This window comes from Chenopodium quinoa, unplaced genomic scaffold (genome assembly GCF_001683475.1).
Source record: "Chenopodium quinoa cultivar QQ74 unplaced genomic scaffold, ASM168347v1, whole genome shotgun sequence".
Taxonomy (NCBI): domain Eukaryota; kingdom Viridiplantae; phylum Streptophyta; class Magnoliopsida; order Caryophyllales; family Amaranthaceae; genus Chenopodium; species Chenopodium quinoa.
The window spans coordinates 379751-401026 of NW_018745275.1; the positions used below are offsets into that span (position 1 = coordinate 379751).

The 21276-nt window shown below is 38.8% G+C and overlaps 1 long non-coding RNA gene across 1 annotated transcript; it reads right to left on the reverse strand.

Moving 5' to 3' along the window:
* Nucleotides 1–279: 279 nt before the first annotated feature.
* LOC110711440 lies at nucleotides 280–1466 on the reverse strand. The gene is made up of 3 exons (XR_002509360.1): nucleotides 1034–1466; nucleotides 684–869; nucleotides 280–404 (listed from the first exon to the last, which is right to left on the reverse strand). It is a non-coding gene; the product is annotated as an uncharacterized LOC110711440 (long non-coding RNA).
* Nucleotides 1467–21276: the final 19810 nt, after the last annotated feature.

A 21276-nucleotide genomic window follows, 5' to 3' on the forward strand; every position in this document is an offset into this window, starting at 1 on the left:
GAGAACAACCCAAAATACCCTAATCTTCAAAATCATAGAGGCTAAATTAACTAGATATATGCTGATAGTTAAAAAAAAATGATATCGGATTCAATTAATATGCACAACTCAAAGGATATTCACCATGAAAGTCACCCTCACCTCATAACAACTCGCACACCCCCAACCTTTTAACCCCCTACTCTTTCATCGCACGGCAATCCCCAAATTCACAAAACAACAATACAAATTCACAAATTAAGTAAAAAATAACAAAAATTTAGAAAAAAAAACAAAAACAAAAAATGAGCAAAGTCATATAAAAATGAGCAAATTAATATAAGTTTCCAGAAAAATCATATAAATACCTTCTTCGGATCTTGTTCAATTTCTTCATTTTTTGTATGAATTGGATCAGATTGTTCCTAAAATCAAGCAAAAAAAAAAGGTAATTGTGTAATTTTCATCCAAATCACAGAGTATCAAATGAGCAAAAAATAATTGCTCATTTGATAAATGAGCAAAAAATAATTGCTCATTTGACAAATGAGCAAATATTTTTTTACTGATTTAGGAGGTCAATTAATGTTCTATAAAGAGCACCACATTGCATCATTTTCCTAAAATCAAGGTTTGTTCCAATTCAATTCTTCAAGCAATGCCAAAGACATAGAAAAACTAAGTATTGGTTACAAGTGAAATACCATTTTTGGTTGTTTGTTGCCAGAAGGACCAACAAGCTTCTGATTTTTATCAAAAACTACAAGCCTCCCCTTAAAAATTTCCAATTTCTCACGACTTGAAAACATATTGGTTGTCCAACCGTTGAGAACTGGAGTTTCTCGTTTGGCTCTAACTTCCTCAATGACAAACTGATCAACGTATAAAAGCTACAAACAAGTTAGATAGAAAAAATTAGTACATTAAAATTAAACAAATAACAATTAATACATAAAATAACTACAAACAAGTAAGAAAAAATAATTAGTAAATTAAAAATCAACAAATAAGTAAAAAATACTACATTAAAAAAACAACAATATTAAAGTAATACCATAAGAAACAGTAAAGACCCAGGAAAAGAACGAGTTTGACGTTCTTCCCAGAAAAGCTTGGCCTTCACAAGTGAATCAAGGATATACTTGCACCAACTCAAGTCCTTTATTTTATCAACATCAGAAAGAAATGTGAGAATATCAGAATTGATATTCACATTTTGTTTCCCTGACAAAAAAATGAGCAAAACAAAAGAAAAATGAGCAAAAGGAAATTTAAATGAACAAAATATAATATAAATAAGCAAACAAAATTGAAAATGAGAAAACTCCTATAAAATTTAAAACCACGATGTTGACTCTCCACCTTTTCCCGATGATATAATTAATTTATAATATAACTTGAAATTTTTTGACAAGTATGTTAATATGAAGTATGTACCAAATCCTATTCCAAATTTGTTCACCCATCTCATCATTGACTAACAACAATAATCCAACAAATTATACAAACTACTAAGATAGCCCAAAAGATAAATACATAGAACAAAATATAAATATATATATATATATATATATATATATATATATATATATATATATATATATATATATATATATCTTATTCTGAAAGTGTCAACAGTCTCTATCTAATGATGTATAGTTTCAAGTAACTGATTCTATACATATATGACCAACAACTTAGATAATATAATTGCTATATATAGCACACAACTGCTAAGTGCTAACTTTAACTAAAAATAAGCAAAATAAAAATAAAAAGTTTACCATCTATCAATGTAGAAACGCATAGCACTACAAAGTTCCTTTTGAACATAAGACTAGTTGAGTTATGCTCTTTCAGAAACTCTTTCAGCTCCCCTATTTTGATAGAGAGTGAGTTGCTTTTGAATTGCTTCTTCCATTGCTGAATCACTCTCTTATCTCTGGAAAAATTATTTTTTGTCAATTTCTATGCCACCCATTGGCAGCCCAAGTACTTGATGCACATGCTCTTCAGTGATACAAAAAGGTTCAAAATCTGGAATGTTTAAAGAGCATGTGTAAGCATCAAAGTGATGAACCAACCATAAACCCAACTGTGGCTATAGTGTGTTCCTAAAATGTGGATGAGTGTACTTTGATTGTAATTTCCCCCAATGTTGGATAGACCTTGTATCAGTAGACTTAAATGAGTAAATTCCATTTACTACAAGACCATAATGACAAAACAAACAGGAGAGAATGAGTAATTATGGAGTACATTTCATTATATTTATTCTCTGATATTAGATTTGTGTTCTGTTATTAAAGCTTAATTTCAAATGAATTAAGCTTTTTATACACATAAACAAGGCTAATAATGCTTTTTTTTCCTGAATGCAGCAAATTTGTCATAGAGATCTTAAGCTGGAAAACACTCTCTTAGATGGCAGTTTAGAATCGCGTCTCAAAACCTGCGACTTTGGCTACTCTAAGGCAGGGAAACTCCTCTGAATCTATCATGTTGTTTATAATCAATTACTAATCATGACTAATCTTTGTTAATTATAATAGTCTGCAGTGCTACATTCTCAACCAAAATCGACGGTAGGAACACCGGCCTATATTGTCCCAGAAGCCCTTTCCCGAAAGGAATATGATGGAAAGGTAGTGTAACAACTAGTGAATAGTGATAGAGCGCTCTAGATTGCAATAAAAATATAAACAGCTACATGTGTTACAGAGATGTAATATTTCAAGCAAAAAAGCTCAGTAAGGTCAGGAGATTAAACAAAATTCAGCAGGTTAGGTAGACTACATGACATAAAGGTGCAATTACACATCATGGAGGACCTTACAAAAGACTCGGAACCATCGACTTTACCGGTTAGATAATATAACACATTCAACGCTCCCACTATTTACATGAAACAAACCACCCCAAATTCAGTTCTGGGCAAAATCATTACATTAAACGTTCAAGGTACAGAATGAACCAGTTTAAAAACCTGCAAAGAGCAAGGTACAGGAATATACAGACGAAAGAAGACACCCATAAAGATTGACCCAAGTACACAAAGCATGGAATAGAGCAACATTAATCATTGAGAAATTAAGAAGATTGTAGTAAGAATTCATGGTAAGGAAAGAATGCTAGGACTAAAGTTACTACCAGAGTATACGACAAAGTGACCCAGAGTTATCCAGCACCCAGCACTAATGACTAACTAAGCACCAAAAAACGCAAAAGAAGAGAACACAAACTTATCAGGTGGTCAATTCCATAATAGCACAAACAATATCACCATCAGCAGCCTTAAGTACCTTGACTACCTTGCCCCTTGGGACCCAGCCTTGAGTCAATATACACTCAGACACACAGTTGAACAGAGTCATGGTCACTAGTGACTCAAAGATAATCGACAAAAAGTAACCTAAAATTAATACACAACCAAAGCAAGAAGACTTGTAAAAACCTAAATTCGGAGAAAATAAAACTAAAAATAACTTGATAATTACTAAAAAAAAAACGAAAAAAAACTAAAATCAACAAAAAAAAAACAAACTAAAAGATAATCGACACAAAGTAACCTAAAATTAATGAGCTAAAATGAGAACAAATTAAACGAAAAGCAAAACGAAAATCAAGCAAAAATCGCAACAAAATCAAGCAAAAATCGCAACAAAAAAACATAATATCGCAAATACAAAACCAAAACAAGAACACTTAGTAAAACCAAAATTCAGGCAAAATAAAACTAAAATTTACTGGATAATCACTCAAGAAAACGAAAATAAAACTAAAATCAACAAAAAATAACAAAATAAAACATAATCGACACATTGCATATTAAAATTAATGAGCTAAAATCAAAAAAAATTAAACGAACATCAAAACGAAAATAAAACAATGAATGTAACCTAAAATTAATTGAAAAACAGCAAATGTATAAACAATAGACTCACATTAACGAAAAATTGATGAAGATTGAAGAAGTTGTGATGAAAAATCAGAGAGCAGCAGAGTAGAACATCGTTGAATTGAAGGAGGAGAAAGAAAAATGAGCGAAAAAGAAGAAGGAGAGAGAAAAAAACGTAGGAAATAAATTTTGAAATAAATTTTCTTTGTTTTGTTTGTTTTACCGGGTTGTATTATGACCCTTGGATGTAGTTGATCCAACGGTTGTAATATGTCCTCACATAAAATAGGGTTCTCACATAAGGGAGGTGGTCTCATATGATCCTATATATATATATATATATATATATATATATATATATATATATATGCAATTTTTTTAAAATAATTATTACTATAATATAGCTTCAATCATTTCAATACGTATTAGAAAAATGATGATTTTTAGGGGCAACAACTTTTGTCCGGCATTTTTTTAGATGACAAAAAAATAATATCACCAATTGACAATTTTTTTAAGATGATTAAAACCAAAGAGAATGAATTAGTAAATAATGATAAAAGAAGGAAACATGTAACTGCATTAATAAAGTCCAAATGTCGTGTTTGACCCTATTTGTTTTACTTTTATTTTTTCAATTTTAACTGTTACATATAATTAATTTAAGATGATATTTTTGGAGTTGATTACCGTGCGTAGCACGGAAGCTAAACTAGTTAGGAAAGATAGGTAGAAAAATGTTGCAATTATTACAAAATGGAGGAAATGATATATTATTACTCCATTTGTCCCTATTTAGTTAACATAATTTGATCGACACAGTGTTTTAAGCATTTTATTAGTTTTAGTATTTTATTACTCCCTGTTTCATAATAATCGCAATAATTTCCCTTGATATTCGTTTCAAAAGAATCGCAACAATTTTTTATTTATTTATTTATTTTTTTTAACGTCTATTTTCATAATAATTGCACCACTTCATTATTTGGTAAGTATCTACTACAAGTATTTTATTATTCTATCTCCTTCTAATTCCACTTACACTACATTTTTTTAAGCAAAATTGGCCTCAATAGCACCAACTATAGGTACTGTGCAAAGAATAGCACAACCTTAATCAAGTGCATCTACATCACACACTATTAAGGTTGGTGCATAAAATGTCATAAATGATATCGGAGACCGGTGATTTTGCCGAAAAGCATATTATTATTTTAATATTTTTAACAAATTTCACCTCTTTTTTTAATTTTCTCTCATCTACATAATTATTTTACTGTACTAAGAAAATGCCCCCTTTATTATAATTCACCCATTACCCCCTCCCCCAATTAATAAAATTACTACTTACTACTCCTTGAATAACACCAATGTATATAAACGAGGAAGAAAACATAAACCAATCCTAAAATCCTAGGCAATCAATTGGCACAAGACATTCTTTAAATTGTACTTTGGTAAATTTTGAAACTCAATTTCTACCCTGTGCTGAATACATGTATTTGGTTATTTGTCTTATTTTCATAATTTCATGAAAATAGAGTATTAGTTGGTGTTGAAATTGATGTGTTGTTTGGTTGAATTATTATAATTTGTGTCGTGATATTTCGATTAATGACACCAGAATTCTTTATTTTGCCAAACATAATCCATTATTTGTTGCAATTCATCATGAATGTCAATACAAAATAAGTTAGAGAAAAGTAATTAGGGAGCACATTGTCCCATGCTGACTAATCCCCCTAGTTTTGTGCATCCGCGCCCACTAACTTTCTTCTTTAAGGCTACTAGTCAAGGCTTAACCCCGAGTATTGCTTCTAGCACAGAAGGCAACGAAAGCTTGAGTAAGTGAGAAAGTAAGTAAGAGGAAGCACAAGAGAGTAAGTTAAGAAAACTTTGATTGCTTGAGAATGTGAGTGTTTACAAAATGCTTGGATGATGCAAAAAATGAAGGGGGAGGCTCTATTTATAGGGCTCCCAATGGCCTAGAGGTTTCTTCTCTAGAACCTTCTAACCTCCTCAAATGGCGGGTCCTAGAAACTAGTTCTCTAGAGAGTTCTATACAATTTCTGGTTACAACTCATATTTACATTATTTCAGAGTGTTCTACAAAACTCTAGGACTACAAGAATGTACAAGAGTATCCTAGAAAGTTCTAGAAGATTTTGGACGTATCCTGAGACTCCTAGCGGAATCTGGAAAGTTCTGGGGCCCACCTTGAAAATCTAACTGCATATGTTCATTGGGTCCAAAAACAGTGGGCCCACAAGTTTCAACCCGTTTGGGCTTCATTTGGGCCTCCAAAAGGCCCATTATTGCGTTCTTGTCAATGTTGTGTTCACTACTATTTTAGCACCATAGCTAAAGCTCTATAGGGGGAAAGTGCTGACTGGCACCCATGGGCATCTCCCTTGGCCCAAGTTGTTGCCTACCGCCCATACGATCGCATTGACGAGACCAAGGGTATGGGACATGAGTTGTGACATGCTCCCCGACTGAATTCTTGACGTCCTCGTCAAGGTCGACTCTCAAAATTGGCTATCTTGTCCTTGTACTGTCATAGGTCCTCCTCTTTCTCCCATGACGCCTCACTCTCCGGAAGACCCTTCTAACGGACAAGATATTCGTTGTAGCTTGGCACACCCCTCCTTCGAATGACCCTTTTGGCCTTTATAGCCTTGATGTCCTGATCAAAAGATGTCATGACCGCCATTGGTGCTCGGTGTTACTCGCCCGTTGTAGGATTGTCCTCATCTCCATGCTAGGGCTTGAGCATGCTAACATGGAACACCGAGTGAATTATTAGCTTGGGTGGTAGCTCAAGCTTGTAGGAAACCTTCCCAACCTTCTTAATGATCGGGAAGGGACCTTTGTACTTCTGCACAAGCCCCTAGTGTACCTTGCGAAAGACCTTGAATTTCTGGGGCAGCAATTTAACCATGACCAAGTCGCCCTCTTCGAACTCCAACGGACGTCTATGCTTGTCCGCCCATTTCTTCATCTTCTTGGCGGCTTTGCCAAGGTATGCCTTTGTGATATCCAATTGCTCATGCCACACCCTTGGCAAGCTTGTAGGCAGCGGGGTTGCTACCCGTGTAGCCCGATTCAATGTCTTGTGGTGTCAAGGGTTGTTGGCCCATGACTATCTCAAAAGGGTTTTGTTGTGTAGCCTCGGACAGCTACAAGTTGAAGGAAAGTTGGGCTATATCCATAAACTTCGCCCAATCTCGCTGATTGACACTTACATAGTGCCTCAAATATAACTCTAACAAGGCATTCACCCTCTCTGTTTGGCCATCTGATTGTGGGTGAAAGCTTATAGAGAAATGAAGTCCCAACCAAGGAGCTTGAACAACTCCGACCAAAACTTAGCTGTGAACGTTGGGTCCCTGTCACTAATGATGCTCCGCGGTGGCAAGCCCTAATATTTCACCACATGCTTGAAGAATAACTTGGCGGCTTGCTAAGCGATGCAATCCCTCGGTGTCAGGATAAATGTGCCATACTTGGAAAAGCGATCCACAACAACCATGATTGAGCCGCACCGACTTGGGTAAGGCCAACATGAAATCCATGAAGACGCTTTCCTAAGGCCACTTCGGTACACATAAAGGCTGTAATAGTCTCGCCGGCACTCGCTGCTCCACCGTGTCTTGCTGGCACACAAGACAAGTCTTGACATAGGCCTTAATGTCATCCCGCATATGAGGCCAATAGTATACCTCTTCTAGAAGTGCCTTGGTGCATTGTATGCCTTGGTGTCCCGCCCATAGAAAATCATAAATGTAGGGAATTTTCCAAACTCTTTGAGCACTACTGTGGTTCATGTTTTTAGGAATGGCGGTGTTCCAAGGAAAAGAAGATAGTGAAAAAGAGTCACCAACAAGTTTTAGGAACTTGTAAACCGTTCACGGGTGTAAACGGTTACACCCCATTCACAATCACATAGATCACTAACTCCATGGTACAAATCCAGCCTAAAAGAGATTGAACCCGCCCTAAATAGGTCTGTACTTAATTCTTATGATATTCATGTGCGCTTTTCGATCAACATACATACATCAAATTAATCCTAAACCTGTTTAATCTACGTTGGTTGATTATTAATGCACAATCAAATCTATTATTGGTAATCACTTGAATTAAAATCATATTATTCTAAATTTAATTATTAATTATCTTATTAAGCGTGATTTCAAGTACCAAATCCCTTTAAACCTGCAAAAAAAGGGCGTGATCAAGCAATAACAATAAATCATGAATAATCAAGCAACATATGATTTATATAACAATCATCAGCATAAACAACATCATCAAAACATCATTAATAAGATCCTAGGCATGATACTAAACAGATTAATAAAAAATCCTAGCATGTCACTAATTATCAAATCAAAGCATTATTCTAAACATGATACTAGAAATCATAATAAGCGTCCTAAACATGATACTAGGAATTAATATAATCAACATCCTAAACATGATACTAGGAATTAACATAATATTGTAAACATGATTTTTACTCTAAAAATCAAAGAATAATCATAATGGTGAATGAATTACTCACTTTGATGCCTCAACCATTTTGTTATTAAAACAATACACACATTAGTAAACTTCAAGAAAGTTAAATCAATAAAGTAAATATGAATTAAAATATAGATTTGGAACCAAACCCTCATAACTATCAAACTTTGAGGTCAAAGGCAACGTTGAGTATGGTTTGGAGTATTCAAATCTCGCGAAGGAGGTATTGTGGATGATTTAGATGTTTCAAAGATGTGTTTAGGCTAAGAACATGGATGATTGATAAGGATTGATGATGATTGGAGCTAGGTGGTTATAGCTTATGATTGATGGTTCTAGCTGATTTCAAAACGGGGAAAACAACCACTATTTATAGGGAAAAAGAGAGTTGAAGCGATCAGAAAAGATCAAAATTTGGAACGGAATAAAACTCTTTTTATCGCAGCGCGTTAGGACTGACGTTGTGCGATGGTCCTGCAGTTTTGCGGTTTTTGCTTTTATCATAACTTTTGATCCAGAAATCGAAATAAGATAAATAATATATCGTCAAAAAGATCTAGAAGTCTTCTTTCCAAAACAATTAGAATAATATTGATATCTTTTTTAGAATTTGAGATACAATCGAAATAGTAGAACAGTTAGAGTTTAGTATTTTAATCATATCTTTTTCGTTTCTAATCGAAATTAGGATTATGATATATCACTGGAAATATAACTTCAAGGGCTATCCAACAATCCAATATTTGGATTAAAAAAAATGAGGTACAAAACTCTGAATGGCTCGGTTTACAAAGTATCGACTAAGTTTTGGCCTCGGATTAGTATTTTGGCCATAACTTATTTGTTTTAAATCGGATTTGAGATTATTATATATCATTGGAAAGCTCTTTTCAAACCCCATCCAACTAAAAAATAATTGGAATAGGATTATGGACCAAAATAATCTGGTTTGGACGTTTTTAAGATTTGGACACGAAATGAATGATTTTGGGTTTAAAGACACGAAATGAATGATTTTGGGTTAAAACATTTTAGGAAAGGTTAGAAATACGGTTAAGGCTTAATGAAACTTCACAAGATTCTTCACCTCTTTACCAAACTCATTAATCAAAGGCGTGAAAAGTACTCATCACTGGGTTTGGTTTTTGGGGAGACACAATCAGGTGTCTATAGAAGCCCCCACTTTGACTGAGTTTGGAGAAACGTAAGTTTCAAAAACAAAAGTCAAAGTAGATCGATAATGACGGAGAATGCTTCAAAACGTTCTACGATCCTAAATCATCCTTTTTAACACCGATACCTGCAGAGAGTGTCAGTTCTACGAATAAAGGAATTAAGGGTAAAGAAACGCGTATCTGGATTTTCCGAGCACATGTCTCTAGGTGACATCTTGTTGAATCAAAGTTGGGTTGTTTGACAACCTCCGCATTCTCAGGGAGCGCTGTCGAAGACTGCTACGCTTTGAGCCATCTTTTCAAATTGGGTGACAACCTCCACATTCTCAGGGATTGCTGTCAAAGACTGCTACGCTTCGAGCCATCTTCTCAAATTGGGTGAAATCCTCCACATTCTCAGGGATTTGGAAATTTGCAAGACGAATCTTCTAAATCTGCACCCCAATACCAACAGACTCGCAATTCCACAAATTTGCAAGATGAATCTTTCAAATTTGTATCCCTGCACACAAGAAAAACATCCCACCGTTAGGGAATTGATTAAACCCTACATGGAGGGACTGACTATAATCATCATACAGTTGGTGATCTTTATCGGCTAAAACATTAAATTGAAGAAGAATTTGGGGCTAACCATCGATTTAAATCGTTGACAGCCGTTAAATTTTACTATGGTGGCTAGATTTGAAGAGAGAGAATGGAGAAATTTTTTAGTCAAATTATTACTCCTAGAGATAACTTTTTTATCTGATATAAATAATTTAGTAAACTAATAATCTATTGTGTATTCATAAAATTCCCTAATAATCCTACCCTATAATTGTCATAAAACTTTGTGATATGTCTATGTTATGATTATTACGAAAAAGAGGGGCTATGTAAAAATTTGTAATGAAAGGAATGGTGTACTTCCAACAAGTGTATTATTCTGATAGAGGGTTCAGAATTATTACAGAGTTAATTCTTCAGTAAGATCAAGTGATCGGAATGCCTAGGTGGAGGCCGCTTCCGATCAGTATTATCGAGGTACAATTGATATTACAGCTTAATCTTAACTGAACCCTTCGGGTCGAACCCAATCGAATCACCGATCCGAGACGACGAATTAATCCGAAAGGATTTAATGAGTCGACAGAGTTTTACGAATACAGACGTCGGATATCGAGCCTAGGGCGTCGAGACCGGGCGTCGCAAAATCACAAAGCGACAAGTATGAACATAGCCCTAGCACCACATTGGGCTAGCCATGTGGATGCTAGGCTAGTTCGAGCTAGCATGCACCTAGCATGGCTAGGCGCAAGTCTAAGCACACTAGGTGTGCTAGGCGCACCATCGCAGCCTAGGCACACCATCGCTGACCGTCGCAGCCCTAGCATCATGCCTAGGCGCTATCGCAGTCATGGCATGATGCCAAGGCACCATCGCTGCCTACCGCAAGCAATAGGCGCACCAGGGGCTCCTAGCAGCCTATCGCAAGCACCACAAGCACCAGGCAGCCCATCGTAGCTAGCAGCGTGCTTGCCTGGATGCCTAGGTGCGCATGGCAGGGCCACACACGCACCAAGCATAGCCATCGCAGTGCTAGGCACTGGCGCATGTGCATGTGCGTGTGTGCGTGCCTCGCACCAAGCATAGCAGTGCTAGGCACTGGCTGATGTGTGCTAGTGCGAGGGCACCTGACAGCATCGCCCAGCACGCATGCTAGGCCCTTGCGTGCATAGGTGCACTGGTTGGCCTAGCAATGCGTGTGGCACATGTGCGTGGGGTGCATGGCTGATGCGTGTGCGAGAGGTGCAGCGAGGGATGCGAGGGTGGTGCGTGAGGTTGACGAAGCAAGAGGCCAGCATGCGTGGCTCGCTAGAAGCACGCATGCTAGCTATGCGAGCATGTGCGAGAGAGGCGAGGGCCAGCACCAGCGCCTAGCACTGGCAAGCACCAGCGCCAAGCATCGACCAGCACTGCCTGGCTGGGATGCGAGGCTGCCGGCTGGGCTAGCTGGCACTGCTAGCTAGCGTGCTAGGTGGCAGCAGCCCAGCAACCCTTTTGCTTAGGGCGGTTTTGTGAGGGGTGGGGACCAAGGCTTGGGCAAAGCCTTGGTAGCAAGGCAATGGTCCCCCCCACCTCTCCATGGTCTTCACCTAACCTTCTCTCTCCCCTTGACACTTGTTGCATTGTGATTGAACTTAATTATTAATTTATTTTAGAAATAAATTAATTGCCAAATTATTTATTCTCCCACATTGGTTGGGGAATGAAGTTCAAGGGTGCATTTCCCTATAAATACCAAAGGCATGGTATTGGGAAATAAACTACCTTGAGTGGAATTAAAAAGGCAACTCTAATAATTAGAGTAAACCTTTGATTCGTAAAACTTATAGTTTTATTTGTCCAGGTCTTGACTAACCTTCAAGACTTGGGACGCTCGGGTCGGGTCGAGGGTACGATCCGTTGGAGATCTCGTAGTTTCGGGATTTTGAAGTAAGAGCTCATCGGGAGCGAAGCACGCAACAAAGGTATAATTCTTGTTCTTAATCTTGTTTGATTAAGTTTATTATGCTTGTTAATTGCTTTAATTAAGGGGCGGGTCTTGGGGGGTTTCCTTCCGCGTAGTGTCGGGTCACTACGAAACCCTACAGCGGTATCGGAGTCACGATCCTTTTAATTTTTGCAATTAATTTTTTTAATTAAGGTGTTTAAAGGAATTTATTTTTCTGGTTCATGTTCTTCTAATTAGATTAGATGCTCGTTTTAATTAATTTTAAAACTCGATTTTATTCTCGATTTGGATGTCGAACCCAGATTTTGGCTCAAAATAGTGATTTTTTGGTGGAATCGACATTTTGGAACAGATTCAACCCTACTGTAGGGCTGTCCAGAAGCCAAATTCGAACCAAAAACCCATTTTTTCTGGGGTTTTTCGTTTTTCAACGAAAATTTTAATTCTTTTTAAGCCTTGATTAATGCAAGCATTACAAGGTTAGATTAAATGCACATTTGCATCACTAATCTACTGGTTTTAAAATATCCTTAAGCATAATAATGGAGTTTTTATTAGTGCTTAAGTTGATATACCATTTTTCACATAAACTTGTTTTTCACAAATTTTGCAAATAAATTGCAATAAAATGTGAAAGCTTGTTGTGATCTTGTAATTTTAAGTTCCTATAATGTTAAAAGTTCTAATCTTTAAAAGGTTTAAATGATTGGAACCCTAACCCTAAATTCCATATTGAACAAAGTTTGGATTTTTCATGTTTGGTTGATTAAAATCCATCAAGTTCAAATACTTGTGAGTAAAATTTGATTAATCTTCATATTGGAAGATATAATCTTGGTATTTAACACAAGTATGAAAGTTGGAAAAAATTTCATTAGATGATTAGTTTATTTTTTCCAACTCCCATTTGTCAAATCCATCATTAATTTTCATATTGGCAAAATTAATTATGGACATAGCTCATTTTATTTCAAGCATTAAGTAAGACCTAATTTTGTTCAAAATAAAATTTTGGATAACTTAGGCTTGTGCACTAATGAAAAATAAGTTTATTTAAGTCTTATTTTATTTTATTTTTCCTCAAATGAATTCTAAAATGTAATTTAGAATTAAATTATGTCACACACAAATCGGAATTAAACTCCGAGAAATGGCACGCAAATCAAGGCAAAAACAGCCAAGCGCCACCAAGGCTAGCCGGGCTGCCTAGCAGCCCACATGTGGCTGCCTATGGTGCGGACAGGGGTGTGCCATGATGCTGTCGTGCGCTGCTGTGTGGCAGGGAGGCTTGGGGCTGAGTGTGTGGAGCAGCGGTGAGAGCTGGCTTGCGGAAGGATGCTGCTGGGCAGCATGGCAGCAAGCACCAGCCCAGCGCACCACTTGCTGGCAGGCGCCAGCTTGCTAGCCAGCATGCGTAGCATGCTTGGCAGGCTGCTGGTGCTAGCAGCGTGGCTTGCTGTGCTGGGCGCAGCATGCTAGCACCACGCACCACAGCACAAGGCATGGCTGCCTAGCAGCCATGGTGCGCACCCACCAAGCATTTGCGTGGGATTTTTGCTTGATTTTGAGCTATACGATTTTGCGAAAATATTGTCGTGTTAATAATTTTAAATAATTATTTAACGAGGTTAAAAACCTCGATTTTCGATTTTGCAAAATTTTGACAAATTATGGGTTATGCCGACTTAATTAATCGGATTAATTAAGTATGGATGCGGAATTTAGTGGGAGCTTAATTAATTGCGTGAGCATTTTGCGTTTAGAAATAATGGATTAAACAACTTTGACTAGTTTTAATTAGGCGCGTTAATCGGATTAACCACCTAAGTTAGTTACTAGTTTTGCGTGTTTAATTATGTATTTCGTAAAATTTCTTGGGCCATTCACAAATAGTGAATGGGTGAATGGAAGATTGTTTTTCAAAACAGATTATTGAAAATGGCAACTAGTGGGACCCGACTAGGATAGAAAATACGAAATGCGTTCCGTTATGTATTTTTGTAAATCTAAATACGGTCTGCGAACCGTTAAGTATTTTTGTACTATTAGATTAATCTTAGTCGTTCTAGCTAGATTTATTTTATTTTGGCCAAGATGTCTCAAGACGGCGTTTTCGATGAAGACAAGCCAAGATGAAGACCCATGGAAATTGAAGATTTCAAGGGGTCATGCTAGTTTCCAAATGCATCTATTTTATGCTTTATATATTTTGGTATTATATATGATTGCTAGATGCATGTATAGGATTTCTACATGTTGCGACGATTAGTTAAGTTCACTTAAATCAACCAACATAGAAACCCTAGGTCCCTTAATAATATTGAGCTAAAATTTGTCGTTCCAAGAACAACACTTATCGAACTAATGCGCGTACGTGATGTACTACGCCAAAGAGAGACATCACTACTTCCCTAGGAACGTAAGGTATACTAGGTATACAAGTTGTCTTGGTTAAGCTCAACGATATCAGTAAGGAGTCCTTAGATGTCGTGGCAAAAGAGATAAAATGTCAAGGATGCATTAGATGCGACATTTTATCAAACCGAGAGTAGCTTGGAGCTATTAGCAATTGGATTGCTTACCTTAAGATATTTAATGATTAAGACAAGCCAAAGCATGCTTAACAATTTCTTGATCTTTGGGATCTCGGAATCATTTTATTCTCGCTTAAAAGGGACGTTTTTATAAATGCGTGGATAAAATGCTCAATAAGATTGAAAATATGCATGAACGTTTTAAATTTCAACTTATTGATTTATGAATGGTTTTTCACTTCAAATTCTTTCAATTGTAGAACCATGTCTGCAAGTAACTCAAACAACAACCAATTCTCTTTGCGCTCAATTCTCGACAAGGAGAAGTTGAGCGGGCCAAACTTTCTTGATTGGCAAAGAAATCTGCGCATTGTATTAATGCAAGAGCAAAAGGAATACGTCCTTGATGAGGAAATGCCCGACGATCCCAATGAGGAGGTCACTCACTCAGGCTGCCCTTAACCGATGGCAAAGTGCCAATCGGGATGTCAAATGCATCATGTTGGCCATAATGTCTCCGGATCTTCAAAAGACTTTCTTTGAAAAGGAGACATCTTTTGAGATCATTTCTGAGCTTCAGAATATGTTTCAAGAGCAGGCCAGAACTGAAAGGTTCGAAACCCACAGGCAGATCCTTGAGAGCAAGCTCAAGAAAGGAGAGCCAGTCAGCCCGCATGTCCTCAAAATGATTGGATTATTTGAGAACATGGAAAGGCTTGATGCTGGGTATTCAACCGAGATGGCAATTGACATCATTCTCCACTCGCTTCAAAAAGGCTATGATCAGTTCAAAATGAACTATAATATGCATATTATGGAGAGAACCCTCACCGAGCTTCATGGTATGTTGAAGCAAGCCGAGCAAACCCTCAAGGATGAGGGAAAGCATGACATGCTCATGCTGAGGAAGGGCAAGCCATTCAAACGTCCGGGCAAAAAGAAGAGCTTTAAAGGGAAAAAGAAGAAGTTCCCGCCTAAGTCAAAATCTGCCAAGGGCAACAAGGACAAAAAGGCAGCCTCTTCTAAATCTGATTCCGAATGTTTCTACTGCAAGAAGCAGGGACATTGGAAACGAGACTGCCTCAAATTCAAGGAAGATAAGAAGAACGGCAACGTTGCTTCTTCATCAGGTATTTTCGTTATAGACTTAAACTTCGCTAGCAAAACATCGTGGGTATTAGATACCGGATGTGGCTCACACCTTTGTTCCAATGCTCAGGGACTAAGGATAAATAGGAGGCTAGAGAAGGGAGAGGTCGAGCTTTGGGTCGGTAATGGAGCAAGTATGTCTGCCGTCTCCGTTGGAACTCTTAGTTTATCTTTACCCTCAGGGCTTATTCTAGAACTTGAAAACTGCTATCATGTTCCAAGAGTGACCAAATACATTATTTCAATATCGGCGTTGGACGCCAAAGGATTCGAATTTCGAATCAAAAACAATAGTTGTTTTATTTATTTTGATAATGTTTTATATGGTAAGGCACATTCAGAAAATGGTCTTTATGTGATTTCACTAAACAAACAGGTTTATAACATCGATATTACTGTCAAGGGCTAAGACCATCGAGTCGAATCAAACCTACTTGTGGCATTGTCGTCTTGGCCATATATTAACATCAAACGCATCAAGAAACTTCTTCAAGAAGGTGTTCTTGACTCATTCGACTTAGATTCGTTTGAAAATTGCGAAGGATGCTTATTAGGCAAGATGATAAAACAACCATTCTCCAAGTTGGGAGAAAGGGCAAGTGACTTATTAGGTCTAATACACACGGATGTATGTGGACTAATGACTACACCCACAAGACAAGGTTACCGATATTTCATCACCTTCATCGACGATTTTAGTAGATATGGCTATATCTACTTAATGTCGAATAAATCTGAATCCTTTGAGAAATTCAAAGAATTTCAGAAAGAAGTTGAAAATCAACTTGGCAAGAAAATTAAAGCACTTCGATCGGATCGAGGTGGCGAATATTTAAGCCATGAATTCGACGATCACTTGAAAGAAAATGGCATTCTTTCAGAGTTGACACCTCCCGGAACTCCTCAATGGAACGGAGTGTCCGAACGGAGGAATCGAACCTTGTTAGACATGGTTCGATCAATGATGGGTCTTAGTGAACTCCCTATCTCTTTCTGGGGACATGCGCTACAAACTGCAGCACTAACACTAAACATAGCTCCGTGAAAAGCTGTTGAAAAGACTCCATATGAATTATGGACTATGAAACCTCCTAGGTTGTCTTTTCTCAAGATTTAGGGATGCGAAGCATATGTCAAGCGATTAATTTCAGACAAACTTAACCCCAAATCGGATAAATGTTTCTTTGTGGGATATCCAAAAGAAACCAAAGGTTATTACTTCTACAATAAATCCGAGAACAAAGTATTTGTTGCTCGTGATGGTGTCTTTTTGGAGAAGGAACACCTTTCCAAAATGACAAGTGGGAGTAAAATCGAACTCGACGAAGTTCGAGAGGACGAGCAACAATGTCAACCTGACAAAACTGACAATCTAGATGCTTTGGAAGCATCTAAGAAGATTGGTCAGAATCAAACTGACACTGAAAATGCTCAACCGATTACCCTTCGTAGGTCGCAACGGCAAAGATCTCAACCAGACAGATACCTCGGTATCGTCTTAACCGATGATCAGGACATCCTAGTCATGGATGGTGATGAGCCGGCGACATACAAACAAGCTATGACGAGCCCCGACTCTGCAAAATGGCAAGAGGCCATGAGATCCGAGATGGACTCCATGTCTGAAAATCAAGTCTGGGACTTGGTGAATTTGCCCGAGGGTTATACACCCATTGGTTGCAAATGGATCTTCAAAGTGAAGACAGAAAAGGATGGCAATGTATCGATATACAAAGCTAGATTGGTGGCAAAAGGCTATAGACAAATCCACGGGATTGACTATGATGAATCTTTTTCACCAGTTGCAATACTAAAATCCGTCTGGATCATCCTAGCGATTACTGCATATTACGATTATGAAATATGGCAAATGAATGTCAAAACCGCCTTCCTTAATGGAATTTTGGAAGAAACTGTGTATATGACACAACCAGAAGGTTTTGTCGATCCAGGCAACGCTGGAAAGGTTTGCAAGCTGAAGAAGTCCATTTATGGACTAAAGCAAGCCAGCAGAAGTTGGAATCTGCGATTTGATGAAGCCATTAGCAAGTTTTTTTTTATCAAGAATCCAGATGAATCTTGTGTATACAAGAAGGTAAGTGGGAGTGATATTGCATTCCTAGTCATGTATGTCGATGACATACTTCTCATTGGAAACAACACAAAATTACTTGAGTTCGTAAAGGGCTGGTTGGGAAAGTGCTTTTCAATGAAGGACTTAGGAGAGGCACAGTACATATTAGGCATCAAGATCTACAGAGATAGATCTAAAAGGATGATTAGATTAAGCCAGAGTACTTACATTGATAAGGTACTGGCTCGATTCAACATGGAGAATGCCAAGAGAGGGCATTTACCCATGTCCCATGGCATAACTCTCAGCATATCCTAAAGAATATCCTAAAGTACCTGAAAAGGAACAAGGATAAGTTCCTGGTGTATGGAGGCCACAAAGAACTGGCTGTTGAAGGTTACACCGACGCTAGCTTCCAGACTGACAGAGACGACTTCAAGTCACAGTCAGGGTACATATTTTGCCTAAATGGAGGAGCGTTTAGCTGGAAGAGTGCCAAGCAGAGCACCTCTGCAGACTCTACAATTGAAGCCGAGTACTTGGCTGCTTCAGAAGCTGCCAAGGAAGCTGTTTGGATAACAATGGAGCTATCGCTCAGGCCAGGGTGCCGAGAGAACACCATAAGGTCAAACACGTGCAAAGGCGATTTCACATGATAAGGGAATGGAAATCCGAAGGTGAAATCAGAATTTTTAAGATTGGCACAGATGATAATGTGGCCGATCCTTTGACTAAACCGCTGTCTCAGGTGAAACACAACAAGCACATTGAGGCGATGGGAATCAAGCATGTTGGAGACTGGCTTTGAAATTCCCTGTACATGTGTTTTAATTAAACTAGTAGTTTTAATGTAAGACAGTGTATTGAAATCATTCATTTATGGAGTAATTAATTTTTGTGCAAAATTATCATTCACTCCATTACTATTTAATTGTGGTTTAGAATTAAATAATGAGTCCATTCGATTTACAAAAATATTCAAAACAGGGTATCAAGACCATGTCTTGGATAAAGAAACACCTGTTAAGTGAACATTGAATATTTAAATTGAAAAGTTATCCCTAAACGAGGTCATCTAACAGATGGACGATTGATGACCGCCATAGATTAGTGAGTAGTATGATTTACAACACCGTTTCTTGTGCTGCGAGGACGTGACAGTCATAAATCATTTGCACATGTAATGTTTGGAACCGTACTGGATAAGACCTATGAGAGTACTTTAAGAAATTTCAAATTGTCATAAGTACATTTCTCATTATGACTATCAGAACCTGTTTCCTCCAACCATGAGTATTGTGAAGTTTTCTTGTTTGAGTACTAGACTCTTTGATGTTTCCTAACGTCTGCCGTAACTGGGGGATCACAACGGGAACACTCGGGAGACTAAGTCCTCTTAGTAAGAGGAACTTACAATGCAAGACTGGGATTGTCTCCCTATTGACAATAGGGAAAATGTTTTGTTGTTTACAAGGCCGCTCGGAGAGCGAGACTGTGAAAAATGCATGGCCGTGCTCAGATGGATTTTAGAAATCATCTGCTTATTGACAGTCGAACTCGGAGATCGAGAAACACTTCTGAACGTATTAAGGATGACGATGAATCTTACCTTATAGTTCACGAAGAAACATTAAGAGACATAGGAAATGGGATATACACTGTATGCACACTTGTCCGGAAGGACAAGTGGGAGATTGAAAGGAATGGAGTCCTTCCAACAAGTGTATTATTCTAATAGAGGGTTAGAATTATTACAGAGTTAATTCTTCAGTAAGATCAAGTGATCGGAATGCCTAGGTGGAGGCCGCTTCCGATCAGTAATATTGACGTACAATTGATATTACAGCATAATCTTAACTGAACCCTTCGGGTCGAACCCAATTGAATCACCGGTCCGAGACGACGAATTAATCCGAAAGTATTTAATGAGTCGACAGAGTTTTACGAATAGAGACGTCGGATATCGAGCCTAGGGCGTCGAGACCGAGCGTCGCAAAATCACAAAGCAACAAGTATGAACATAGCCCTAGCACCACACTGGGTTAGCCATGTGGATGCTAGGCTAGTTCGAGCTAACATGCACCTAGCATGGCTAGGCGCAAGCCTAAGCACACTAGGTGTGCTAGGCGCACCATCGCAGCCTAGGCACACCATCGCCGACCATCGCAGCCCTAGCATCATGCCTAGGCGCTATCGCAGCCATGGCATGATGCCTAGGCACCATCGCTGCCTACCGCAAGCAATAGGCACACCAGGGGCTCCTAGCAGCCTATCGCAAGCACCACAAGCACCAGGCAACCCATCGCAGCTAGCAGCGTGCTTGCCTGGATGCCTAAGTGCGCATGGCAGGGACACACACGCACCAAGCACAGCCATCGCAGTGCTAGGCACTGGCGCATGTGCATGTGCGTGTGTGCGTGCCTCGCACCAAGCATAGCAGTGCTAGGCACTGGCTGATGTGTGCTAGTGCGAGGGCACCTGGCAGCATCGCCCAACACGCATGTTAGTCCCTTGCGTGCGTAGAGACACTGGCTGGCCTAGCAATGCGTGTGGCACATGTGCGTGGGGTGCATGGCTGATGCGTGTGCGAGAGGTGCAGCGAGGGATGCGAGGGTGGTGCATGTGGCTGGCGAAGCAAGGGGCCAGCATGGGTGGCTCGCTAGCAGCACGCATGCTGGTTATGCGAGCATGTGCGAGAGAGGCAAGGGCCAGCACCAGCGCCTAGCACTGGCAAGCACCAGCGCCAAGCATCGACCAGCACTGCCTGGCTGGGATGCGAGGCTGCTGACTGGGCTGGTACTAGCTGGCTGGGCTAGCTGGCACTGCTAGCTGGCGTGCTAGCTGGCAGCAGCCCAGCAGCCCTTTTGCTTAGGGCGGTTTTGTGAGGGGTGGGGACCAAGGCGTGGGCAAAGCCTTGGGGAGCAAGGCAATGGTCCCCCCCACCTCTCCATGGTCCTCACCTAACCTTCTCTCTCCCCTTGACACTTGTTGCATTGTGATTGAACTTAATTATTAATTTATTTTAGAAATAAATTAATTGCCAAATTATTCATTCTCCCACATTGGTTGGGGAATGAAGTTCAAGGGTGCATTTCCCTATAAATACCAAAGGCATGGTATTGGGAAATAAACAACCTTGAGTGGAAATAAAAAGGCAACTCTAATAATTAGAGTAAACCTTTGATTCGTAAAACTCATAGTTTTATTTGTCCGGGTCTTGGCTAACCTTCAAGACTTGGGACGCTCGGGTCGGGTCGAGGGTACGATCCGTCGGAGATCTCGTAGTTTCGGGATTTTGATGTAAGAGCTCATCGGGAGCGAAGCACGCAACAAAGGTATAATTCTTGTTCTTAATCTTGTTTGATTAAGTTTATTATGCTTGTTAATTGCTTTAATTAAGGGGCGGGTCTTGGGGGTTTCCTTCCGCGTAGTGTCGGGTCACT